The sequence below is a fragment of the Oryctolagus cuniculus genome, chromosome 7 (assembly GCF_051225735.1).
Source record: "Oryctolagus cuniculus isolate XC-2025 breed Fujian yellow rabbit chromosome 7, ASM5122573v1, whole genome shotgun sequence".
In the NCBI taxonomy this organism is placed as follows: Eukaryota; Metazoa; Chordata; class Mammalia; order Lagomorpha; family Leporidae; genus Oryctolagus; species Oryctolagus cuniculus.
In genome coordinates, this window is record NC_142873.1 from 33006561 (window position 1) to 33028742 (window position 22182).

A 22182-nucleotide genomic window follows, 5' to 3' on the forward strand; every position below is an offset into this window, starting at 1 on the left:
TGGTTGAAGCCCACACCTCTAACCTGAACCTGGGCTGCGTCTCTGGGCCCAGCGCCCCTCACTCCAGTTGCTTCCTATCAGGCTTGCAAACCCTTGCCCAGCCTGGGCAGAGAGGCAGTCCCATGGTGTGGGCCTGTCTGCTTGGCGTTCCATTACAGCTGCCCTCCTGCCTCTGTCAGACCCCACGTGGCTCAACCTCTGTGCTCTTCCCAGACATGCGGAAGCTGGGCCTGTGTTCAGCCCCTGGGGCCCAGGAATACCATACATGACAACCCTGTACGTATTTAAGTCCACTCTTTTCCCAGCTCAGTCAACATCCATTGCCTTCCACCTAGCTGTAGACCCAGAGTGGAGTCATTTCTGCCGTGAATAAAATGACTGCCTTCTCAACAGAGAAGTTGAGCCATGAAGGCTATACCCAGAGTTAGAAAAATGCAAGTAAGGCCAACAGACAAAATGCTCAGGATCACTAGCCATCAGGGAAATGCAAATCACAACGCAATGAGGTTTCTCCTCACCCCTGTCAGAATGGCTTTCATACAGAAATCAACAAACAGCGTATGCTGGTGAGGATGTGGGGGTGGGGGAAAAGTACCATAATCCACTGCTGGTGGGAATGCAAAGTGGTGCAGCCACTGTGGAAGACAGTACGGCGATACCTCAGAAATCTGAATATAGACCTACCATATGACCCAGCCATCGCATTCCTTTGGGAATTTACCCAAAAGAAAAGAAATCACATGAAAGAGTTATCTATAGCTCCATGTTCATTGACACTCAATTCACAATAGCTAAGACATGGAATCAACCCAGATGTTCATCAACTGTTGACTAGGTAAAGAAATTATGGTATATATACACTATGAAGTATTACTCAGCTGTTAAAAAAAAAAAAGAAAAAGAAATCTTGTCTTCTGCAACAAGATGGACGCAGCTGGAAAGCATTATACTTAGTGAAATAAGCCAGTCCCAAAAAGACAGATGCCATGTTTTCCCTGATCTGAGGCAACTAATAGAGTGCCTGACATGTAATGCATTGGAGTGGAATGGACACTTTGAGATTTGATGATTGTTTATAGCCCTTGTCTCTCTCTTCTGTTGAGGAACAGTGTTTTATTCTTCATACTATTTGTTGAACTCTTTACTTAGTGTAGGCTTAACTATATGATCATTAAGTAAACTGAAAATAGATCTTTGCACAAATTAAGAGTGGGCATGGGAGAGGGAGGAAGACGAAGGGTGGAAGCATGGGCAGGAGGGAAGGTAGGGTGAGAAGTATCACTGTGTTCCTAAATCTGTATATGTGAAATACATCAAACTTGTATAACTTAAATAAATTTTTTTAAAAAGAGTGCCATTATGATTGGAATGCAATGGAGCCGCAGGAGCTATGCTTCTCAGGTACAAGTAAAGGATGCACACTGCTGTCCGCACGGCAGAGAAACAGCAGCTGGTGCTGATGACGTGATGTGGACATGCCAAGACTGTGATGGCTGACTGTCCGCATGATGGAAAGCAAAGGTGCAGGCCGGGTGTCTGTCCATCTGCCATGGTGCTCATTGAGCACCAACAGCAGATAGGATACGTCACGAGAGGTGATGCACAGACTCAGAAGAGAATCCCACCCAGGGACCAGTGAGTCCCTTAAACCAGGGAGGGAGGAGGGAGGAGACCATGGAGAGAGAGGCGGCATGGCCAAAGCCAAGGGGCCCAGTGATCCCTCAGCGAGGATGGCCGGCAGGGCGCCATGGTTAGAATAGAAGGGTCCTGGAAACCTAGCAGGTGGCCACGGGCGGGGACCTCGGGGCTGTCGTTCTGATCCTCTCATTTTACAGGGAGCCACTGAGGGGCAAGGGATGCTCCAGGCCACTGAGTAAAGCCTGCCTTCGAATCCAGCCAGTGCTTTCCCCGAAGTCAGGCGTAGACCTCACAGCTGAGGACCATGTAGGAGAGCTCCGATTGTAGAAATAACACCTGGAGAGGAAGGACGTGGGGCCTCGGGGCTGGAGAAAGGGGAATTTATTCTTCCTGAAGGACCTGGAGACAGAGAGCTTTCGAACTCCGGGAAGATGGCACTTCACTCTGGCTTCACTGTTGGGGTAGCTTGGTTTTTAAACTATGACCTTGACATTCTGCTGATGGAAATTTACTCCCCAAATGTGCCTTCCTCTTAGGGCAGACTCTTCCCTTTCCCTAGCTGAGTGCCTTTGCTACAGAGAGATGCAGCTGTGGCCAGGGCCAAGCCTGGCTGATGTGGACACAGCAGTGCCTTCTGAACCACGGATAATGGCAGTGCAGGGAGACCAAACACCTGGAGCCCTGTGACCCCCATTTGTCTGGGGCCTGGGCAGCAGACACAAGGGCCTCTCTCAGGTCCTTGTTGGAGACAGTGAAGGGCCCAGAAGCATGCAGGAGTCAGCACACGTGTTTGAGTAATTCCAGTGGATCGCTGGAATGAACACCACAAGGGTAGTATCTCCAGCAGTCCCGCTGAGAGCCAGGATATGCCTGATGGCCACAGCACAGGAGCCTGGCTCTAGATCATCACAGAATGAGTGACCAGCTCTGGTGGGTAGGCAGAGGAGCTGGGAGCCTGCACCACTTGCGTGCACTTGCATACAGAGTATCGCCAGTGCAAGAAGAGAAAGCAGTGCACTGAGACAGTACCAGTACTTGACATCCGTCTGGGGCTTCACAGTCCATGAGCGCTTTTCACACCTCTGGCCTTGTTTTCTCTCCAGAGAAGAAGTATGGTCAAGGAGCCCGAAGCTCAGAAAGATCAAAGGATTTGACTGAGAGGGAAAAATGGGAAAAACTATGGGGCCTCTGGCCCATTTCACAACTCTTCCTCCCAGCTTCAGTGCTGTCATCCTGAGCCCTTGGCCCAGCCAGATGCCTCCCAGCACCTGCCGTGGGATCCTTGAACTCATCTGCTTTGTCATCCCTTCCATGCCGTCAGGGGCTATTACTTTGTGTCCCCAGACCATAGGACCTGCCTGACACTAGAAGAACCCTTCCAGGGTGCCTTCCAGGGCTCATGGGACCTGCACCGTGGCTGTACCCACTCCCTCTTTGACCTCACCTCTACCCACCTTTCCCAAGCTGACCTCAGTTGCACACATCACTCTCTCGTCTATGGGCTTTGCCTTGGTGGCCCCTCTGCCTGGAACAGCTGCCTCCAGATAGCCAGTAGGCTCTGTCCCTCACTTCTTTGGGGCATCACTTGCAATGACAGTGTGACAGCGTCCTCAAAGAGCTATCGCTGCACCTCAGTCTTAGAGAGCGCCCCCCCCCCCCTCATCGCCTTCATTTGCTGTCTCTTACTCCCACCAGCATACGTACTCCTTGAGGGCAGGAGCTTTGTTCTGCTCCCATTGTGACCCTCCAGCGTACAAGGCACTCAGTAAACATTTGTCAAATGGGCAAATGAAAAAAAAAAAAAAAGAACAAACCATCCTGTCTCATGTTAAAGCACCAAAAGCTGCCTTCATTCCCACTTTGGGAAGATCATGGTACCACATGCCCCCCAGTCTCCCAGTTCTCACCCCACCCCACCCCAGATTGGAGCATGGCCAGCTCTGTGCTAGCCAGCAGAGAACTTACTCCACCAGACCGGTCCCCAGCCCTGGCAGACAAGAGGCTGACCACAGTCTGTCCTATAACCATCCTGTCTGAGTGTTTGGAGGAAAAAAAGCTTTCAAAATCTAAGCTGTACTCTTGTCTCTTTTCAACTAAAGGAACCCACTGAGCTCTGTCCCCCTCCAAGTCCTCTGGTACCCAGCACAGCAAAGGGTGAACAAAGACGCCTCCTCGCCCCCTCCTGCCCCACCCTCACCTGCCATACTGCAGAACAGCTCAGAGTTGTTAAAGTCCTACTGGAAATCTCCTGGTTGGAAACCTTCCCAGACACCCAATTTTCTTGCTTGAAGTGCATTTCTTCTTTTCTCCTTGAAAATTAATGCGAGTGAATTTGTCTCTATCATAACATCTATCCAGGTGAGAAGTGGAGAGTGCTCAGCACTCGCACAGAACTTTGTACATGCTGGTTTCTCCCCTGAAGGTGATAGATTCAGACCAAATTGCGTCAATACCAATTCTGAAAGCTTCCTACCATTTTATATAGAAATCAATGAATGAGTGAACCTACCAGTGGCCTTCAGCTCAAGCTCTACCTCTTAAGAACCTTGGCCTTGGGGGCTGGCACTGTGGCTAGGCACCAGCATCCCATATGGCTGCCAGTTTGAGTCCTGGCTGCTCGATTTCCAGTCCAGCTCCCTGCTAATGTGCCTGGGAAGGCAGCAGAGGATGGCCCAAGTCCTTGGGTCCCTGCACCCACATGGGAGATCCAGGACAGGCTTCTGGCTTCTGGCTTCAGATCAGCCTAGCTCTGGCCGTTGCAGCCATTTGGGAAGTGAACCAGTGGATGGAAAACCTCTCTTTCTGTCTCTCCTTCTCTCTGTCTGCAACTCCACTTCTCAAATAAATAAATCTCTTTTTTTAAAGAAAAAAAGAACCTTGACCGGGGGATCTGGGGTACCCTCTCTCCTGCAACTTCAGTCTTGTGACCTCTAAGTTGGTTTTAGATTACATTTTGCACAGGTCTGTTTCAAGAATTCAGTTAGGTGATGTAAGCATGAGCGCCTGGAAAATTATTATAATGGGTAATAGAAATATATTTTTATCATCATAGGTCGTATCTCTCAAAGGTGCCCAGCACAGAGGAGATCTTTGCCAAATGTTGAAAGGATAAATGGCGTCTGAGTCATTTTTGTCTCATAAAGAATCTGCACACTTAACAGGTGCCTTCAGGTGGCACATCCTACCATGGCTGACAGTGCAAAGGGCTCTGGTGGGCTGCCCCACTCTGGCCTGTGTTTGATCTTCACTGGATCCAGACACTCTTTCTGCTGCACCCATCTGCATGGAGGTCCCACCTTCTTTGCTCTCTCAGCAGCCCCAGTTCATTTGCTGTCAGGAAGCTGAAGGCAAGCACTTGAGAGACAGTGCAAAGCAGGTGAACTCCCACAAGAAAGACCACAGGGCTGGCGCCTTTCAGAAACACTTACTCCAGTCCTAACAGCTGCCTGGAGAAAGTAGCAGGACACCTGTGTTTCTGATGCCACCGACACCTCCCACTAACTGAAGCGTGATCGAGTTGATCAGATTCCTCTTTTAAAACCCTTGGAGGGCAAATCCTAATGCCCATTTACACCCTGAAAATAAATGTAGTTGGGTACTTGATTGGTGATGTCTATAAAGCTTTTATGCATGCTGTTCCATCACCTGTTTCAGTTTCACCCTCATAGCACTGTGAGGTCGCAGTGAGCCCCATTTTAACAGGTGAGGAAACCACAGCTGGAGCAGTGAAGAGCCCAGAGCTGAGAGTCAGAGAGAAAGGACTTCAGGCCCAGCCTTGTCCCCTGCAGAGCATGCCTTGTCACATCACACTGCCTCCCAGGAAGTCTGCAGCAGCCAGGACCCTGGCTGGGGGTGGGGCGTGACTCCAGGGCCTACCGAAGGGAAACCCTGGACAAGGACAGTGGGTGTGTCCGGGAAGCTGAGTCAGCTTGCTCATCTGCCAACCACTTCCCACAGTCACCTCCCACCTGCTTGACCAGAATGAATGGGGGCCATCTTCAGACTGGCCCTGTTCACTATAATATTTCTATATTTTAATTTTTCTATAAATTGAAATTTTAATGAAAAGACAGTCTAGAAAAAACATCTCTCACTCCTCTAACGTAGTCAACTTAATGATGCACTTCAAATGAATTTCCCAAGAATACAGACATGAGAGTCTGAGGACTTGGGTTCGTGGCCTAGCTCTGGTGCTTAGTAGAGACAGGACTCTGGGTCAGTTGCATCATGTGTCTGGGTTCTCCATCTGTGAAATGGTGGTGACCCCAGTGGATATCTGATAGGATTGTTGTGGGGGTGAAATGAGTGATTCTGCAGAGTGTGCAGCGTGCAAGAAGTGCTCACGGAGTCCCAGGTGGGCCAGGCTGTGCTGCCATGGTCCTGGCCATTCTTGGTTGGAGGCCAGGAGTTTGACCAAGGCCCACCTCTTGGAGTGACAGCACCAGCCTGTACCAGCCTTTCCTTGAATAGTGTGGACAGGAGCAGCTGGAGTGGGAAGTTAGTGTGTGTTCCGTTGGTCAGCAGAGGAATCCAAGAACCCAACGCCTTTGTTCAAGGCCTTTCCTCCGAGAGCTGTCTTGTCTTAGGCAACATCGCAAGAGCCTGGGGCCTGTTCTCCCACCCTATGAGGACAGACTCCCAGAAAAGTGCCCTTCTGGCTCCAGAGGTGTCCCTGTGAGGCTAATTCAGACTGCTGACCTAAAAATCCTGGTTAGCGCTTTTTAATAGATGGGATGGAGTGAGGCAAAGCCCAGAAGAAGAGGACCAGGCTGAGCCTCACAAGCCCTGCCTGGGGCTCACACCGCTGTTCTTCAACCTTAATCTGCTTTGTGCCTGTCTATGCAGGGACCCGAGTTGTGCTTACAATTAGAAGTGTGAGGAATGAGTAGGGAAGGGAATCCTGGGGAATTCTGTGCTGAAGCTGGAAGAAGACTGCAGAACCAGGGGAGAGGGCACCCGAGAGCTGAGACGGAGGCAGCAGTGCCTGAGACGTCCGGCTGCATCTGGAGACAAACCTGCCGCATGACAGCCGGGGAGGCCACAGCACTGAGTCATGTCTCTTGATGTTAATAAAGTCTTTGAGAGCCTGAGCCATGCAACTTACTGAACTCAATTTATATTCTCTTCGGCAGAATCACCATGACCTGGATCAAAAGGTAGCCAAAGAGCAATAAAGAATGGAAAACCGCAGGACAAAGTGGGCTCTTGGAAGCCAGGAGCCTTGCTCTCTGGCTGGTTGTGTTTTAAATATTGCAGGAAATTAGGTGATGTTGAACATTGCCCCAGTGTTTATTATGTGCCGGGGGTTGTGCTGTGAACCGTGATGACCTCCACTCACTGGGTCCCTTCAGAACCCTGTACAGGTGGCATCCAAGTCCAGTAACACCCAACAGTTCTCTTGTGATGAAGATGTATTTTTTTTTTTTTTCGCAGAGGAGTGGATTAAGATGGCGGAGTAGGGAGGGAGCTTACTGCTCGAGTCTAGGAGAAGATAGTTTAAAAAAGTGGAAAGAGTGCAGGCTCAGGGAAGAGTTGGGGAACAGCAGAGGAAACTCTACATAAATTGGAGGGACACAGTGGACCTTCATGGAGAGCGAAGACACACACAACTTAGGACCCCACCAGCCGAGAGCCTCAGCACCAGCATTGGAGAACAAGGTGAGACCAGACTGCAGCCGCCCAAGTCACTGCTGACAAAGCTGCATGAAGAGCTTAGAGGAATCCGGCTTGGAGCCCCGTGGGGACAGTGTACCTGCCAAACTAGAGGAGAAAAAAACAAACGGGGGGCACATTTTCTCTCTCCCAGTCATCCTGCAAAGGCGTCCTTTACCAACCTGACAGAGAGCAGGCACCATTTTGGATATATGTAACAGCGGTGCCAGCTCATGTCCGTGCCCAGCAATGAGCCAAGGGAGACTCCTAAGTCAAGGGAGAACAGACAAGGGGCTGGGTGCTCATGACTGCGGGAGGCCTGTGTGCCAGGACTGTGAAAATGCTGAGGCTGTGTGGGAGGCCTCAGGGTGTGGCTGGGATGTTGGGCAGTCACTGTGGGAGACTCCACACGATCAGGGCACCCTGATTACCTGGTGAGGGACATTGCTGGGGAAGCTGAGCTAATACTGAGGACTGCACAGATCCTGTGTGTGGTCCTTGTGGCAGAGCAGATGAATAATATTCTCCCTGGGGCTAGTGCCCAAGCACTGGTCTCCTTTGAGGAGAGGAGCTCAGCTGAGTATATGCCAACAGACAAGAAGAAAACTCCCCTCTGATGAAAGAGAGAGAGAGGAAGGAAGGAAAAGAGAAGGGGGAGAGAGGGAGAGAGAGAGAGAGAGAGGGAGGGAGGGAGGGAGGGAGGGAGGAAGGAAGGAAGGAAGGAAGGAAGGAAGGAAGGAAGGAAGGAAAGAAGGGGGAGAGAGAGAAAGAAGGGAGGGAGGGAGGGAGGAAGGAAGGAAGGAAGGGAGGAAGAGAGAGATTTAACAGGCTAAACCTGGATGTTTCACCTCAGACCCACTCTTCACCCTGAAGCACTGAACAGAGCTCCCTGGCCACACCCACCACACACCTCTAGGTATTCCCTGAAAGCAGACACGCCACTAATCCGATCAGACATAGTTCAAAGATAAAAGCAAAAAAATCAAAGAAGAAGCCAACAAGTATTCCCACAAATGCTGGATAACAAATGCACCAATCCAAGAAACAAAAACAAGGAAGACAACATGACACCCCTGAAAGAAGATGTATTGTTTGATCTTGGGAGTCCAGCTTTTTCCACTGTGGTTGGCCAAAAAGAAGTGATATTGCAAGTTACTTGTAGCTAAAGCAAGGAACTTACTGCCTCTCAGAACACACCATAGAGGCAGTAGGGACACTGTGCATGAACCTCATGGTCATGGCTGTAGACAGCTCTGGGGCCACTGTAACAGGTAGCCCTGGACTCACCCAGCTTCCTTTCTGCACATGGGGAAACCATGCCTATTATGCCTCTCAACTTGAAAGCCAAGATCTGAAAGCAGAGACCCACTGGCTGGGGTGCAGAGAGCAAATGTGAAACTCAATGTAGTGCTCACTTTGGCTTTACCTGTTCTAAAATCAGAACAATACAGAGGGCCGGCGCCGCGGCTCACTAGGCTAATCCTCCACCTAGCGGCGCCAGCACACCAGGTTCTAGTCCCAGTTGGGGTGCCGGATTCTGTCCCGGTTGCCCCTCTTCCAGGCCAGCTCTCTGCTGTGGCCAGGGAGTGCAGTGGAGGATGGCCCAGGTGCTTGGGCCCTGCACCCCATGGGAGTCCAGGAAAAGCACTTGGCTCCTGGCTCCTGCCATCGGATCAGCGCGATGCGCCGGCCGCAGCACGCCGGCCGCGGTGGCCATTGGAGGGTGAACCAATGGCAAAGGAAGACCTTTCTCTCTGTCTCTCTCTCTCACTGTCCACTCTGCCTGTCAAAAAAAAAAAAAAAATACAGAGAAGATTAGCATGGCCCCCTGTGCAAGGGTGAAACCCAATTTAACCCTACTTCCTATCCCTACCCACTAGCTGTCGAGGGAGTTCTTATATCTAAAGAACCCTGAGAATTTGTGGTTGATCCTGGGACTGAGCCTAGCTGCTGGACATAATAGCTGCTTGAGGGAGGAAAAGAGGAAGGCCGGGGCTGGGCCAGCATCCCTGGATTGGTCAGGAGACCCGTCCTGTGCAGTGGCCCCAGCAGCTTAACTTCTACCCTCTGAGGCAGCTCACCAAACATGACGGTTCATGCTGGCACCCTTCCTTACATGTGGCCAGCACTTTTCTGGTTTCTGTCACCCTGTTCACATTTCCAGGGCGCGGGACCTCCCAGAGTTTGTATAGTACTGGTCTGTGTTTGCACTTCCAACTCTCAGCCTGTCCAAAGACTGCTTTCGTCCTGTATACCTCTGCCTCCCTCCTCAGAGCTCTGCCAGATGAGGTTTCAGAAGCCAGGTCTCTCATACTTTGGGGCCATGAGCTCGGTGAGTTTCCCTGTGTGACTCAGCTCAAAGCTTGGTGGCCCCGGGAGCCACTGTCAGCCAGGTCTCCCATACTTTGGGGCCATGAGCTCAGTGAGTTTCCCTGTGTGACTCAGCTCAAAGCTTGGTGGCCCCGGGAGCCACTGTCATGTGCCTGGCCAGTGTGCATGTGGGATGCAGTCACTGTGTCAGTGGCAGGAAAGAGTGGTGAAGTGCACCACAAGCTGGGCTTTGGGCAACAGCACGTGGGAGAAGGAGCCAGCAATTGCTCACCAACTGCACAGGGGGAACAGGAAGACAATGTGTAATGTCCACAGCGGCTGGCGTAAGAGCGTAGCTGGCGTCCCTCACTGCCTCACTCATCAAAGATACCCAGCTATGCAGAGCAAGGATCTGAAGTCAGGATTCAGGACACCCAGGGAACGGCAGGGTCAGAGCCGGCAGTAATGTTCTTTTGAAGATGGCTCTTCATCTTTGCCAGAGCCTAGCACTCCAGGCTGGTTATCCCAGCAGCTAGCTGGCTTCCTGGGTGTCAGAGGTCAGGGGGGCTTGGAGTGCAGGTGCACTTGCTGTGGAGAAGAGGACAGGAATGGTGAAGCAGGCGTCTCTGACTACCTCAGGATGGTGGGGAACATTCTTACCCTACTTTACAGATGAGGAAACTGAGGCAGCCAAGGGACCAGAAATCACATCTGCCCTGGAGCCAGTTTTCTTTCTTAATGAAGAAAGTGCCGCTGACTATCACCCAGAGGCTGTGCACTTCACATTGCTTTGCTCAGCAACCTTCGCACGGTTGACCATGCACTGAGCAAGGACCAGCCCGTGTCCAGCAGCGGCTCCTGGGTGACGACAGGGACTGTGAAACCCAAAGGAGAGTGGGGAGCCCAACTTGGGTTCCTCCCAGCAGTCAGAGCAACTGGGGAGGAAAATTTGCCGAAAGCAGCAGAAGTTCCCAGGGCCTACTGGCAGTTTGAGTTTCTTAGAGACAGGCAATATGTTGGTACCAGATGTCATTTTAAGTGAAAAACCTATGGTTATGTTACTTAGATGATCTTCTTTATTTACTCTAACCCGTAATCCAGGAGCCATTCTAGATTGAGTGTGGGCCGTTGAGCATTCCTGGGAAAGCCACAGTTCCGTATTTTTAGATGTTCCCATTTCCAGCTGGGGAATCGATGTTTGTGCCTGCAGCTCCCTGCATTTTCCGTCTGATTGTCTTTGTGTTTGTTCTGTCCCTGGTCCCCGCAGGAGCCCGCACCTCACTCCCTTCTGCAGGGAATGTCACCCCTCCCCCAACAGTGCCTCCCCGTCCCAGAGGCCTGCTCCCTGGGAGGGCCTGTGCCTCTCGCTTGGGCTACTGCAGCCCTTTCCCTCCTCTTGCCTTCTCAGAAGGGGAGGTCTGGGGTCCCTGCAGGTTCACAAGACTTGAGGGGAGGTGGGGAATGGACATCGCGTGCCAAGGCCATGCTTGATGACCGTGGTGCCCTTAATGAGAACAGTACCAGTGTCCCTCCTGCCCTGCAGTCCCTCCACACCCTCCCCTGGAGGCTGTGGCCAGCCCAGGCCCCAGCTGCGCCTACCCGGCCAGGATGCATCTTCCACTTGCTCAGGCTCTGTAGAGGCTCCTACACCAGTCCTGTCCTTGGTCCCTGGCTGCTCTCACTGCCCTCTCTGCCGCCTGCCTTCTTTCCACCCGTGGTCTCCACTGGGACACCTGCTTCACTGCCTGAATCCTCCTGGGGCTGGTACCACCTCCCCCAGGCTGCTCTGGCCTACAACCACTTGTGGAGCTGGGACAGCAGGAGGGGCTGCTGCTTGGAGTTTGGTACTGGAGGGAAGAGAAGTTGCCTATGCAGTCCCTGGGTAAACCCTGCAGGAGCAGGAGGAATTGCAGAGACCCCAGTTGGGCCTCCAGGGCCCCAAGAGCAGGTGCAGTCAGTGGCCTTGCACCTGCAGGGCCCTGCTAGGGCAGTGAGGAGAGGCAGAGTTGACCCTACCTTTGATAAGGGCAGGAGAGTCCTGAGTGTCAGCTCCCCTGCCTGCTGACTGAGTCACTTCAGCTCCCGGAACTTATTTTCTCATACAGAAGCTCCTTGACTTATGATGGGGTTGCATCCAGATAAACCCACAGCTGGGTGGAAAGTGCATTTAATACACCTGACCTACCTGACATCCCAGCTCAGCCTGGCCTACCTTCACCACGCTCTGAACACTTAGGTTAGCCTGCATTTGGGCAAAATCATCCAACACGAAGCCTGTTCTATAATAAAGTCTTGACTGTCTCATTGTAATTAGCCAAATACCTGTATCCAAAATACACCGGCAACACAGTACAGGATGGAGCACCCATTGTCTCCTCTCTGGGAGCTGCTCTCACTGCCATTGCCTGGAGGGCATGAGACCTCGTAACAACAGCCTGGAAAAAGATCCAAACTCAGCACTTTCAAGTAGAGCTTCTACTCCATGTTGCATTGCTTTTGCACCATCATAAAGTTAAAAACAACAACAACAAAAACATAAGCTGGACCATTGGAGGCCAGGAACTGTCTGCACATGAAGTGACTGATAAGAACTGTGTGCAGAAGGGTTGTTCTGCAGACTAACTGGGGAAATGTGTGTACACCTCAGCAGCTGACATTCTACTCTTGTTCTTGTCACTCTTGTCCCGCCCTGTCATGGCTCAGCCTCACTAGGCCCCCCGACCACCCTCCTACCCTTCTTGGGCTTCCTCCAGAATCTGTGACCACTTTGGTTCACAGGAGCATCCATGCGGAATACCCACTGTAGAAGAATTAAGGCACTTTCTGCCCCCACTTCGGCAGGGCACTCCTGCACGATCAGCCTTCCAAGGAAAGTGAGGACCCCTGGAAGCCAAGGGCAGTCTGCCCTGTGGAACATGACAGCGTGAACCCACTGTCTCATTGCAGCAGGAGGCAGCACAGCCAAGGGCACTTCTGGGGCCACCTTGCCTGGAAAGTGTCCATCACAACACTCTCATTAGAGTGCAGGTGTCAGCGTGGCACACTCACTTCCCACCATGGCCTGAAGACAGTCTCCTGCAAGGAGCACCGGACGCAGCTTCCTTGTGTGCCTGTCCCCCTAACAGGGTGGTGGCCTGCTACTTCTGCCCCCTCCTCCAGGCTGCAGCTTCCTGCTCCCCTGGAGCCCACTTGAACCCCATCATTCCCTCCATCCTGGTTCCTGCCCCTTGCTTGCCACCACTTTCCAAGTCTTGTCTGGGGACCTGGGCATGTTGCTAAGTGCATGGCTTCTGTTCAGAGCTGCAGATAGCACTCTGTGCGTGAGATCCGCCCTGCAGCCCCACCTCCTGTGTCCCCTCTTACTGCTGTTCCTTTGACTCCTTACAGCACCAACTCAGAACACAGAACACACACTCGTCCACATGCCCCAGGTGCTAACTATTCCCCTTCAGTGCCATCACCAGCCCCCGCCCCATGCACAGTCGCTGCTCCTGGGACCATGTGGTTCACCCCAACAGCAGCACTGTCCTGTCAGAACACAATTATGAACAATTGACATCTTCCCTTAAAAAAAAAAAAAATCAATGCCTGCATTGCCTCCAGTGCCCGGTCTACACCTGCTAATTTCATTGCTTGCTTCACAAACATCATGAAAAGTGCTGCTCCTGTGACCTGCTTGTCTGTCACTCATGGGCCCGCAGAGGCCTCTGCTGATCAGGACTCTAATTCTGCAAAGAGTTGCTGCGAACACAGCGTCCTCTCCTGAGTCTGTCCTCTGTTATTCTGGCACGGGCTCAATCTTGTACAGCCTGTGCGTGTGGTAAGGAAGTTTTATGTAGAAGAAGGCTTTCACATGGGGGCTCGTGAGCTTTGGGTCATAGAGGGCTGGGCGTGTGAATCCCCAGGGGCAAAGGAGATGAAAAGAGACAGATGCCTCATTGGTCTCTGATTTCTTGCTGAGGACAATGGGAAGAAGAGGGACTTGGAATAGCTGCTTGCAAATTAGATTTTAAGATCACTTGCCTATTTTTCTTGTGGTTCCTAACCACCGTTTGCATCATGTCTTCTGCCATCTTCTTCCTGATATGCATTCCAGTCTGTTTCTCACATGCCCACTTTAAGAAATTGCATGGCAGCCTGGATATAAACACAGTATTTTTAAAGAAAAGGGTAAAAACGAGTGGATGCTGACTTATTTATAGATTACATAAAGGTTTCTCTGTTCTTCCAAAATGCTTCTCTGTGTGGCTGCTTCAAGGAGTAAACATCCTTGTGTGTTTGTTTCTTTACACATCCTTGACTTATTCACTATTGAAGTTACAAATGAACTTGAGAAAGTATAGATTTGGAGTGCAGAGACCCAGCTTTAACTGCATCCTGGCCATGTTACAGAAGGCTGGGCTGTCTCTGAGACCCGTGTGCTTGTCTGTAAAATGGGGGTGGTGATCAGACTCCCCCTGCCAGGTGGCATGGTTGGGGGAGGACTAACAAGTCATTTAGTCCTTCACCCATCAGAAGTGAGGGTTAGAGTGGGAGCTTTACTCTCCTTTGTCACACAGAAATAGGTAGATTGTTCCCAAATTTAAGCGAGTATGTTGGGGATGTTGTGCCCAAACCAAGAGACTGAATATGCAAAATTCACTCTGAGGAGCCCACACCCCCTGGGTCCCCAGAGTCAGGCCTGGAGTTCTGGAGCTTGGAATGACAGGAGAGCAGAGTCAGCTCCGGGATGATAGCACAGGCTTAAGGAAGTGTGAGGAGGGGCTGGCGCTGTGGCATAGGAGGTAAAGCTGCCATCTGCAGTGCCAGCATCCCATATGGGCACCGGTTTGAGTCCTGGCTGCTCCACTTCCAGTCCAGCTCTCTGCTTTGGCCTGGGAAGGCAGTGGAAGATGGCCCAAGTCCTTGGTCCCCTGCACCTGTGTTGGAGACCTGAAGAAGCTCCTGACTCCTGGCTTCAGATCAGTGCAACTCTGGCCGTTGCAGCCAGTTGGGGAGTGAACCAGTGGATGGAAGACCTCTCTCTCTCTCCCTCTCTCTCTGCCTCTCCTCCTCTCTCTGTGTGTAACTCTTTCAAGTAAATAAATAAATCTTTAAAAAAAAAGAAAGGAAGGAAGTGTGAGGCATGGCCAAGTCCAAGGTGAGAGGCCTCTTTGAGAGAGGAGACAAGGCAGGATTACCAGGGGGTGTGAGGAAGGGGAGAGGGTGTGGGGAGCACTGACCACCTGGAGGGGCCCCTGTGAACAAGCCCTCTGGTGGGCAGGGGCCGTTGGGAGTGCTAAGCAAGGTTGAGGGTCCAGGCTGTGCATGGTGACCATGCATTTTACTCTCCACATCAGGACTTGCCCCTCACTGGCATAGATAATTAGCATCAATGACAGTGGTAGCTCATCCATTCATTCTTCCTATCTCGTGCTTACCCAGTGGTTAGAGGCAATTTGGACAGTTTTCTCCCTGAGAGTTGAGTTGTGGAGCATTCCTCGAAAAGGAGACTTTTGATCCATACAGTTCCCAGTTTCCAGGTTCTGCTGCCCCCTCGTCCCAGTGAGAAGCAGGGGAGGGTGGGAGAAAACATGATGAAGGTGCGTGGAGGCTCAGGACCTGAATCCATCACTTTCCAACTGCTACACCTGGAGAAAATCATTAAACTTCCTGCTCGTGGATCTCCTTGTATGTAAGGTGGGAGACATGATATCTACTGCATGGGATCCTGTGGAAGATTAAGTGAGATCATTTATGAGGATGGTATTTTGTAGAATGGAAAGTACCAATTCACAACGTGGTTAGGGTCAGTTCCCATTCACTCGGAGCATCTCCATGGCAGTGGTGGGACCCACAGAGATAACACATGAGACACTAGCTCCTGGCCCCGAGTGGGCCAGCCAGCCATGGCAGGGTGGGGGAGGGGGGTCGTTGTCAAGCCTACCCCTTGCCCTGCAGTCAGTCTGGAGTCTGCTCTTGCCTCATGATGGCCCGGCTTTATGTCGTATAGAAACCACGGCTTCTGCTCTGAGGCTGTTGTGTGTGCTCTTTCCTCTTCTGCTCATTGGGCACCCAGCATTCTGCTCAGGGCTCACTTGGCTACCTCCCCAAACCTCAGCTTTCCTCATGTAAAGTGGAGGTAACATTAGGACCAGCCTCACCGGGCTGTTGCAAGGGCTCATCAGTTAACACGTGTGAGATGTCATAAACGCACTCCCATGACCGTGAGCTTTTGTCATCGTCACAGCCATGCTCCTCTTCACAGATGACCTAGCTGGGCGCCATGGCCCTGTGGTGCCATGCCTCCATCCTGAAATGTCCCACTTTGTGTTGACATGAACTCCCTCTGCATCTGCCCTCTCCAAATAACACAAATACTCCCTGGGGGCCGGGACCCTGTCTTCTGCACCCAGGAAGGTGCCAAACACATGGAAAAAGGTCAAGAAATCACTGCACTGATGTTAGACAAGCCCTGGTTCTGAGATGGCTTCTATTGATGACCGATTTTGATTGGGACTACCCTCCCTTCAGTGGGGTTAATCGTAGCCCAAGAAAGGTGGAGTTAATAACCTGTGATCCCAGATGGCTGTTACACCATTGTTGTTGAAGTAGCTTCCTCCCTTGGCTCTTGACACATGCTTCCCTGCTGACTTTGACTCTGTTTAGTCCAGTCTTCCACTGAACAAAGGGTCAGCTTCAGGAGGCATTGCCCTGCCAGTGCAAGGGTTGGGCAGGTCCTTGGGTCATTGAATTGGCAGATGGTCACGATCATTCTGCCTTTAGGATGTAGAGTGATTGATTCCCTGTGGCTGTGTGCTCCAGAGCCCCCAAGCATGGTGCATGCAGGGTAGGGCTTTTTGTTTTCCTGTTTTTCACATCAGCATCTTTCGACCTGCGCCAGAGCTCAGGGTCAGAGAGAAGACGGTGGGGGAAGAACTGCAGGGCTGTGGAAGGGATGGGAGGAGTGTTGTGTAACTGACCTGGCTACCAACTCAGGACCTCACTCATTTGGAAAGAGCTGCTTCTGCAGAAGGCAATTATCAACTTCCTGTTTGGCTCTCAGTCCTGTCCTGCTTCTGCTGTTCGACTTTATCATCTCTGCCAAGAGGAAGAAGAGTCTTGGTGTGGCTGGGGACAGTGGGAGCCAAGTCTCAGTGCCATCGCCAGCCACAGGGCTCCAAGTCACCAAGGACAAGCTGTGGTTATGCTGATAGAGTTCCCTCTTCCTGGGACACAGCTCCTCCTACTGGGTCCAAGGGATGCTGGCGAGATTCTGACTCCCTCATGCACCTGGAGGCCAGGGCAATCCCGTGACACAGGGGCACAGGCTCCATCAGGGCCCGCCACAGAGCTCTCTCCTACTTCCTGGCCCCTTTCACAGCTCCCAGGACCTGCACACAACTCCATCAGAGGACTATACTTACCCTCTTTCTAGGAGCCTCAAAATAAGCAAGCCATCCTTCGTGACTGCCCCCCTAAGTCTTAAATTCAGAGCAGCCGGTCTCAGGTCTTCTTCCCAGACCCCTCCTGCGTCTCGGTGAGCCCTCTGCTTCCTCCCTGCTCACCCCTCCACGCTACACTCAATGCCACCGCTGCTTCCCTCTAGCCTCTCCCCTTGCCTCGTGTTACCTCCCTCCTGCAGACTGTGGCTGGTCCTCAGGCTGTAGCAGTAATCAAAGTCAGCTCATTCTAGCCCGGGTAGAGAGACAGATGCTAAGTCATAGGCAGGTTCACATGGAGTCTGGAATTTCAGTCGGTGAAAAGTTCTGTGAATCAGGGAAAGACAGGTTCTGTATGAGAGACCTAATTGACTTCAGCATGGGGAGTTGGGGGTGTGTGGATCAGGGAAGGTATCCCAGAGGAGGTGACGTTTGCACTTAGGTGTGTGAGTCTAAGTGAGGAAAGGTACTTTTCAGAGAGCATATGCCAAGGCCCTGAAGCAGAGAGACCTAGCATGTTTGAGGGCCGTTAAAGGAAGCTGGTGCAATGGATTGTTGATTGAAACATGGGGGAGTGTGGCCTGAGATGAAGCTAGGCAGGGGCAGAGCTGGATTTTGCAGGGTGCATGGAGCACATTAGGAGCTTGGGTTGTATTCTGCGGGTAATGGGAAGCCTTGTGAGAGTTGGGCACTGTGGTGGTTGTGGGGACAGGGGAGCAGGGGGAGGTCAGCCCAGAACAACCCAGAGCCCAGATTAAGCCAGTGTGTGCCTCCTCTGCCTGGATTCCAAAGCCCAGAGTGGCCAAGTGCTTTGGGAGCAAGTCACACAGCCCCACAGAAGTCAGGAGGGCTGGAACAGTCAGGAAGCTGTTTGCTTAGGATCCAGGGCTGGGAATGGCTTGGCCATAGCTAGATGCCACTCCCTGAAGCCTGGGAACTTAATGGGCGTAAAACCTAACACACCACATGCTTCTCATGCAACTCACAAGGCGTCTCCGAGCTGTCACGGTTACCCCATTTTACAGCTCAGCAGACTGAGGCCTGGCACAGGCTCAAGAGTCATGCAGCTGAATGACAGAACACGGTACGGACCTGGCCCTGGCTGTTCTGACTCCAAGCCCAGTGCTTTCTACCCCACCCAGCAGGGCTTGCGAAAGAGAGGAGACTCTTGGGAAAGGGCAAGGGAGAAAATAGGACAGGCAGAGTGAAGGTGCGATCCTGGCACCCCTCTGAATCCTCCACAGCTCCCACACAGCTCTGCTGGGTACCTGAATAGAGCAAGAGTCGAAAGGCACCTTTTTGCCGCGTAACATCTGAAGAGTGTGCGGTTCCAGAGGCTTCTGTTGCACACGAGCTCTCACGCTGATGCCAGGATCATCAGAGCATAGTCAGCCATCCAGGGACAAAAGCCAGCTCCCCCGCGTGTCTGAAGGCAATGACCGACAACTTGAGCTTGAGCACCATCGGCTCCAAGCCTCTGGCAGCCTTGGCTTCGCACTGGGGAGGCTGACATCTGAGCCGCTCTGCATGAGGTGTGCTAGGAAGCAGCAGCAGCAGACACAAGTGCAGGTTGCTCTCCCCAGCTCTCCAGTACAGCCTCCAACCTGAGTGCCACTCCTCTCCTTCCCCCTTGCCCTGCAGTCACATGCCTGCAGGGAGCCGGCTTGTGGTCATCTTTGTGTCCCTTCCCCATGGATGGCCTTGGATGCATGTGGACTTCACAAACTAATTAGCCAATCAAACAAAGCAGGTGGAAAGGACAGATAAATAATGTGACTGAGAAACTGGAAGCACAACGTGGTCATGTGGGAGTCTGTCCTGGGTTTCAGTCCCAGCTCTGCCACTCACAAGCAAGGAGAATGCAGACAGGTTACTTAACCGTCTCCATCTACATTGTTGCATTGTAAGATGAGGCTACCAGCGCATCCTTCCAGGGACTGAATGGATCAGCCCTTAGAAAGGGCGCTGTGTGGTGCCTGAGGGCTAGCAGGTGCTCCAGAAATGAGCGTTTCTTTCCATCCTTGAGTGCTTACATTTGAGCTGTGCAAGCTTAGGTGAGCAATTCATGGCTTGCTCTTGCTGTCATCCAGGATATTGTTCAAGTACTCTGTGTTTTCTCACATGCAAAATGGGGTGGGTGATGGAGTTGTCACCTGGTGGTGTCATTGCAGATTAAATGACAGAAAGTGTGAACCACTTACACCTGTGACAAGTTAGAGGGGCACCCCACCTGGACTAGCCACATGTGGCTGCACCAGGGGAACACTGAGGTATCCTGAGAAATTCTGACATAGCTCTGCCCCTGTCTGCTTTGGTGCTAGCCTCTGTCCATACATGCATGTTTCTGTGTGGCTCCACATCTGCTCGCTGCAGACAGGTGTCCCCTCTGTGTGCCAAGACAGGGCTTTTCTGGTTGGACATTTCCATGGCCTTGTCCCCAGGCAGGGCACACACTCAGCTGCCAGCACCCTCCTGTCTCATGCTGCCACCACCCCAGCCTGGCCCCAACTCAGCAGCTGCTGGTAGCTACCCACATCTGCCCTGCTCAGCGTGCAGTGAAATGCAGCGTGCAAAGCGAGTGAACACAGTCAATCCTGATCGGAAAAGTCTGTGCCGCTAGACCATGTCCCACCCCCATCCTTCTGTTTCCCTATTCCTGCCTCTTCCTCTGCTAACTCTTCCCCAGCCTTCTCCACCCTTCATGGGCACAATTTGGTGGGAACTGGGAAGCCCTTTTCCATCTTCCCACCCCCCATCCACCCATGCTGGCTAAAGAAATGCCTGCTGCTCCCAGGAGCTGGCCAGGGGCACCTGGCAGAGCCTTGTCCCCAACCCCCACCACCACCACCAGCCCTCCCCAGCTTGAGGGTCATCTGTGAGCCAACCAGTGCTTTAGGGATGGTGGGGGTGGAAGAATTGGGTGAAGGGATGTAGACCATTACTGGCTACAGCAGCCTTTGGTTCTGACCAAGGTGCTGGCCAGGGAGTCAGGTGCTCTAGCTCTGCCACTGCCTGGCTTTGTGATGTTGGTAGGTGAGTGGCCTGAGCCTCTGCCCCCTTATGTGAATAGAAGGGCAGCACGCAGTGCCCACTTTGAATTGAGCGCTTAGTAGGATGCTTGGCACATGGTGCCTCCAGCACATATCAGCTGCTCTCACCAATAGTGGCAGAATTGGCAATATCCAGCTCTTGAGAGCCCAACCTCTGTCTGTCTTGATCATGTCACTCTTGCCACCATGACTGCCCGCCCTCCATGCTCCGCCCCTCCCCCCCAAATGGATCTCTTTGACTTTGACTTTATTTCCTGGTTGCCTTCACCCAGACTGTGCATCAATGCTTAGGTACCCAGAGACCCTTAGTCACATAGGAGCCTCGCCCTCAGCTTGATAGCCCAGCCCAGTGTCTATCAGTGCCTGCCCTGGCCCATTAGCCTTTCTGCCTGTCCTCCTCAAGTCTCATCACCCAGAGCTCCTGCACTTGGTGCAGCCTGAGCTCTGTGGGTGCTTCTACAGGGCGAGAGGGTGAAGCGTGTAGATGTGGAAGGGGGCCTCTCCTCTCTTCCCCACCTGGGCATCAGTGAGCCCCACACTGCTGTGGTCAGACGAGCTAGGTTTAAACAAGATGACAGTGGGCATGCCCTAGTCCTGGCCACATCTCACTGGGTCAGAGAGGCAGGAGAAGGCCAAGAATGCTGTCTGCCGCCAGTGGGCTGCTGGTAGCCCGCACTCCTGCTCACAGGCCAGTGCACAGGACAAATAGCTAGTGACTCCCTGTTCATCTTGCAGGAGGCTTAACTATCTTCTCCTTATCAATATCTCATTGACCCTGAGGATTAGCTCCCCTTAATGGTTCCCAAATCAGGGGGAAGGAGATCTAGGACAACAGAGCTGAGAGATCCTGAGTTCTGGCTCTTCCTTGAAAGTCAAGGCAGCAGCTTCAGGTGCAGAAGTCAGAGCTGCCCAGGGCCTCCAGCCAGTGCCTCCCACCTTTTGTAGACCCATCATATGCACATGCCACCACTAGACAGCCATGGAAACCCGCTGTGTCGTTGTAAGAGCCAGAGCTGCAGACGTTCTGTGCTCACACAGTCAATGGGGCTGCAGAGCAGGCAGCTGCAGACTGGGCCAATGGTCTGGGACAGGGTAAAGTGTGGGGCCCCAAACAGCCTCCTCTAGGGGTCCACCAGAAGATTCTACACCAGGAAGCCATTTGGGTAACACAAAGAAACAAGGTGCACCTCCTCCCAGTCAGTGACCAAGCACAAAGGGAAAAAAACAAGAAAGAAAGGGTCAGTGGTCACAGTGCCAAGGCCTTTTATGGTCATAGATGCTGCAGGATTCTAGGCTGCAGTGGAGGTGCTGAGGGAGGCCTGGCTTTGGGGCTGGGATGCTGGCAGGGTGCAGGCAGGAGGGGTGCTTTCTCTATCACCTGGCACACAGCTCAGAGGCCTGACACCCAACAAAGCAGAGCATCCATCAAGGCCCAGAGCTGCAGGAGCTCCCCAGGTGCAGGTTGTTCAGAGAACACAGGATAAGCCAGATGCCTGCAAAGGACAAGGAACTGGACTGAGACCCACAGATGCTGCCCTGAGCCCCTAGTGGCCTCTGAGCCCAAGGAAAACCACCCTGTGGGATCCTGTGTTCTGGAAGAAGACGCTCCTCCCTGGGGAATAACCACTGTCTTTCTCTCATCTGAAACCATAACCTCTTCCTTTTGTGGCCATGGAGGTGCCATGCACTGTCAGCATAAGGTCCAGATCTTTAGTCAAAGAATAAAGAAGTTAGACATAGCCTTCCGGTGGGCGTGAGGTTATCTATTTCACCTGCTTGGTTTTACAGATGAGCAAACTGCAGGTGAAGGGCTCTCATTGGTGAAGGTGGCCCCAAGGTCATCCCAGAAGGCATGGAACAGGGGTCTCTGGCCAGGCGGGGAGTTTCCAGAGCAGGCATTTTTAGACTGAGAACTCTTCCTCCATAGAATTGTATGCAAAGTGTGTGTGTGTGTGTGTGTGTGTGTGCGCGCGCGCGCACATGTGCCCCAGGTTCTCTGTGTGACCCACAAAGTCCAGCACAATGTTGAGAACAGAATCATCACTCAGAGAAGCCTCGTGACAGCAACATGCAGATGTGTATCTCTCTTGGTGGGTGTCGTGAGTGGATCA

The 22182-nt window shown here is 52.3% G+C and overlaps 1 protein-coding gene and 1 pseudogene across 3 annotated transcripts in view; both read left to right on the forward strand.

Annotated features, from left to right (window-relative positions):
* FAM78B (family with sequence similarity 78 member B) overlaps nucleotides 1-22182 on the forward strand; it is a 125124-nt gene that overhangs the window by 52155 nt on the left and 50787 nt on the right. The gene's annotated exons all lie outside the window — the stretch shown is intronic.
* Nucleotides 9063-9163, forward strand: LOC149125397 (U6 spliceosomal RNA; annotated as a pseudogene).